Raw genomic sequence first — 5,183 nt, 5'->3', positions numbered from 1 at the left:
CACACAGTGTTTTATTTAACCCAATGGAAGACTTCATATGACTAACAACTCTGTCATCCATTGGTTATTGCTGTCATCATATGTTGCGCCAACGGTAATTACAGGCAAAGAAGGTACACCACTGGGTACTAAATATAATAATACAAACCAAAAAAATACCCAATAACAAATATATTGAATTGACATAATTAAAACACAGTCACATTTACATCATAGAAAATGTTCTCCCATTAAAACATTATCCCAATTTCCAAATATTCCCAAGTATCTTCAATATTCAAATATTCCCAAATATCACCAGTATTCCCCAACCATTATTCAAATATTCCCAGCCAAGGGTTCTTGTTTCACCAAAGCATCTGGCTTCATCGGGGGACATTACACATGTTAATACATATATTGACAGCTGATTACAATATCATTTTGGCTAAAGGCCATTCGCAATATAATTTTAACATATATACTGGTTATATATATTTTACCAAATCATCACACATTTAGCTTGTTTGGGGAACACTCAATTTCTAATAGCATATTGGATATGTTATATATCGTAAACAATTAAGTTCTCCATCTAAGATATAAAAACAAGACATCAATAATGGGATGATGTAAATGTGATTGTGTGTATTAAATATATTGAATTTATTCAATACATAATTATCGAGTACTTTTTTTGGATCATACATTATGTGCCAGGTGAGCAATCTGAACATGGTGTCATCACTGGAACATTGACGCCTCCTCCAGATGAAAATAAAAACAATAGGTAGTAATAATTTTATGGTATCACATATAGCATAGAGTCATCTGAAGCAGTAATAACTACACAAATGGGTGGTATAATATGGCTTGGCATTTTTGACTTGGCACACAAATAGGCTGATACCACAAGATTACGATTATTTTTATTCTTTTTCATCTAGCAGAGGCGCTAGTTTTCCAGTGACAACACTTTGTTTTCCACTTCAGATTGCTTACCTGCAGGCCAATGCAGAAAGGTGTGTTTAACCAAACACACCTTTCTGCCTACACTTCAGTGAACATTTTCTGTGCACAAAGCTTACTGCCGATGCAGCAAGGAGCTTTGCCTTCAGAAAAATATGCGTTTCTAAGTGGGAGTACTGCTTAGCGCCCCTGCATGGAAATCCCATGCAAATGAGGGCATTAAGCAGTATTCCCGGATGCAGAGAGATTGCATTTGCATCTGGCCATCTTTTTTAGCACTGGAAAATGAACTCCGGGTCAGAGCTGGAGTTAAGTTTCCAGTGCTACTGCACTGGCACTTAAAACTTCTTCAAAAAAAGTGGGGGGGAGAAAATGTTTTTAAAAAGTTTTAAAATGTCTGCAGATGTAGCAGGTGCCACCACTTACCCAGATTAGTAGTGCCTTATCCAGCTACATACTGACTTATCTGGCAGAGGGGTTACATCTGCCTGATAGCCAGGTAAGTCACTAGTTATCCGGATATCTGGCGCGGTTCACCGCTGCTTAGCCAGATAAATACTTATCACCCGCTGCCAGATAACCGGATAAATCAGTATTTATCTGGATAAGTGGCAGTGGCAGCCATCACCTTTGCTCTTTTAGGGGTGCCTCCTTTCCCTTCCCAAGTTAAAATGTTCATTCTAAAATGTGCTTTTTTTTTTTTTATTTTTAAACTCCCGATATATTTGCAATTTTGCATATCATTATTTTACTGCATCAGGACTCAAAAAAAAAAATTTAAACTGAGCATTAAAAAAGTTTGCTGAAACCAGTGCACAGTTTCTTAATGCCCAGATTACTGCATCGGCCTGCCGATGCGTAATGTATGATGATAGCAGTAACCAATAAAAGACAAGAGTTGTTAGTCATGTGAAGACTTCCATTGGGTTAAATAGAACATGATGGAGGCTGTGAGGACCGTGTTGCTCTGCATATATGATTTAAGCCCATACCGAAGAACCCCCCCTGATGCTGTAACGCATGAAACATGGACCCGTGTTGGGGAAGAGTTGGACAGTTCTCATCTGGTTCCAGTACTCAGTTCACAGATAAGTTAGTTTCAATTGCACAGAAAAAGCTTTAAAAAAGCATTGGACATAACAAGGACTTAATCGGGACCGATGATTATAACATTTGATTCTGAGCAAGGCAGTTTGGTTTATAAGGTTCAGTTTATGAAAGTCTTTTGAACTCCTTAAAATTATCAGTGAGAAGTATAAGTGGGAGGATATCAGTTTTGCTTGCATGTTCATAGGTCAGCATTTACCATTCCTTTCAGCTTTTGCTGTCTTTGCAAGTTCTTGATTGGTTATTTGGAAATATATAAGACCTGTTTGTCTTTTTTTTTTTTTTTTAGTCCTGTAAGACCCATAGCCTCACTAAAAGTGTGTGGTTCTTTCCTTGACAAATGGAAAGGCTGGTACCGTCCTAAGTCCCTAGGGTGGGTGTGCATTTGGGTCATGCCAAGAGAGAATTTAGGTGAACACCTAGGTGTGTAAATTATCTTGGAGAGGAGATGGAGCAAAAACGGTAAGTTTTCTCTCAAAGCAGTCATGCTTATAATGAGATAGAAAGAGCTAAGAAAAGAAACAAGAGTTCCTGGGAGTTGGAGGTGAATGATTTGAGCTCAAGCAGAATGGAACCCATACCAAGAATATCAAATGGAATGTATTGCAGAGTGGTTATCAAGAGAAGAAAATTTACAGTCAGCCTTTGAAGAGGAATTTGCTTATCCATAATCTGTAAGTGATTAAACTTTTGAGAAATAGGGAGAGTGGGGACTGGAGTTAGAAGAAAAACTGTTACTTCTGGTCCAGAACTGAAGCATGCATTGTGCAATGTACTGAGAAGCAAGGAGTTAAAATCCACTTAAAAGCGCATTGGATGGATGCTAAATACTTTGTATGTACTTTGCCTTTTGTAAAGATGTTCTGCAAATCACAATTTTCAGTAAAGAGATCTGTTTGGAACACAACAGTGTTATCTGTGAGTTACGTAGTAAAACAGTAAATGATGGTGCTAAAAATCAAGATGGTCCATCCAGTCTGCTCTGCCAGGTATTCAGGATTGTAGTTGCCACTCCGTCATCTTGTTTAGGATTGCAACTGTTAGACTTCAAGAAAAGTCTTGACTTGCCCTTGTCAGTAAGGTATGAAAGTGTATCTTCCCTCCAGTGGAAGAGAACCCCCAAATACCCCTTCTAATAGAGGAGGAGGGAGGGGGTTATATTTCTAATCTGTAGATAATCTGGGATTTCTGTCAGGGGGGAGTGCCTCCAAATGGGCTTCTTTTGTGTGATTCCATGTCAGAAAGGGTAATGGTTCTTAAACCAGGGAGTGCTGGGGATGATCTCAGTCTCTCACCTTTGCGGCTAAATTCTCTTCTTAGTACTTGCATTGTACCAGAGAGAGCTGCCTCCTACAGCTCCTAAAGCAGTGACGGCGAACTCCAGTCCTCGAGTGCCACAAACAGGCCCGGTTTTCAGGATACCCACCATGAATATGCATGAGAAAGATTTCTGTTTATGGCACTCGAGGACTGGAGTTTGCTGTCCCCAAATAACACATTGAGGTGCACTCGCAAGTTCTCGTTAATCAAGCCCATGACACTCAGAGCAATGGGAACTGTTTGTGTTATGGTTTTGAAGGAAATTGTGAATCCCTGGTGTTCTGCGGCGTTCCGCGACCGGGTCTGGCCTCCCTTCCGCGGCAGCAGGCTGCCTCCAACGCTCCCACAGTCATGGCCGCCAGCTGCGGCGATCCGCAACCGGGGCCAAGCACTTACCCACGGCATCAGGCCGTCCCCAAGGCTCCTGCTGGAGCAGGCAGTCACCTCCGATGCTCTCTTTGCAGCTGTTGCTGCTGCTGAGGCCCGGCCACATGGCTCCTTCCCTGCCAGTCTGACTCCTCCCCCTCCGGACCTGCATAGAGCTGCGCGCGTGGCTGAAGACTAAATTTAAAGGGGCCATGACAGGAAGTTGTCGTGGCTCCTTCCTGGGACTCCTCCCTTAGTTCAAGTATATAAGGTAAGGTCTGCTCCTCATACCTTGTCTTGGTATCGTGGCTTCTTGTCTGGTTGATTCCTGTGCTCCAAGTTCCTGTCTTGATCCTGGGTTCCGCCATTGGCCTGCTTCGGTCCTGTTCCGGTACTTCTGGTTCCTGCTTCTGCTTCTCCTCTCTCGTTGGACGGATTTCTTGGATTGACGCTTGGACCGGCTTCCGATCATTCTCCTGGCTTCGACCACTAGACCGGCTTCTGACAATTCTTCAGCCTCTACTCCTGGACTGACTAACAACCTGCAGGAGGCACCTGCATCCAGACCTATCTTCATCCTTAGTGACTCACTAAGTCCAAGCGGCCCGGGTCCCTACAGGCTCCTCCTGGGGGGACCGTGGGCTTCCAGTAGAGAAGTACCTGTTCAACTGCTGATACACCTGGCCTTGCCTTCTGACGGTAGGGACCTAAGAGGGTTGATTCTCTCCTAGGTAGCACTAACCCTACGTCGGACTAAGGGTCCACCTCCAGGTCCATAGCACTGGGCCGAGGTGAGAGATGTCTCCGCCCACAGGGAGGAGCCCCGTGAGCCTCACTGTCGGTAGGCGTGGTCTCAGCGTCATAGGACACAGCTGTGAGAGAGACTTTATTAGGGAGGAAAGAATAAGGCAAAACCCGAGGAACGGGGAATGCAATAAACACAGTTCTTGAGCAGAATCAACTCAGGGTGATGCTGTAGATGTGCAGGTCCGGTAGTGGCCCACAGCGCGGTGTACACCAGGAGAATCCCATGGGTAGATATAGATACCTCAAGAGTGTAGATCCGGTAGTGGCCCACAGCAATGAGGTATGCCGAGGATCTTGGGTGGTAGCAGCAATACCCTGTAACTCAGGATAGGCAGAAGAGTTATGCTGAGGAATGGTAGTGGCACGGGGTACACAGTGGAGAGTCCAGCAATGTAGATATCGTAGGATGTTGAAGAAGGTACTCACACGAAGAAGTCCCAGGAAAAGGAACCTGAGGATCGGGTCAGGAGAAGTCCAAGGCAGAAGGCCCTCCAAGGAGCGGATAGCCAAGACATGGAAAGGCCCCTGAGGAGCGGGTACCTGGACCATCCAATGCCATGAGAAGATACTGGAACCAAGGATCCCGATGTGGAGCGGATTTAACAATGAGAGAACTCCTTGCTAACTCCTCTTAG

At 44.0% G+C, this 5,183-nt stretch overlaps 1 protein-coding gene across 5 annotated transcripts in view; it reads left to right on the top strand.

Annotated features, from left to right (window-relative positions):
* Positions 1 to 5,183, top strand: part of NDST2 (N-deacetylase and N-sulfotransferase 2) — a 625,893-nt gene that overhangs the window by 432,482 nt on the left and 188,228 nt on the right. The window lies entirely within an intron of this gene.

Source organism: Rhinatrema bivittatum, chromosome 7 (assembly GCF_901001135.1).
Source record: "Rhinatrema bivittatum chromosome 7, aRhiBiv1.1, whole genome shotgun sequence".
In the NCBI taxonomy this organism is placed as follows: Eukaryota; Metazoa; Chordata; class Amphibia; order Gymnophiona; family Rhinatrematidae; genus Rhinatrema; species Rhinatrema bivittatum.
The sequence above is the reverse complement of the archived record's forward strand: the minus strand, read 5'-3'. Positions and strand labels throughout refer to the sequence as shown.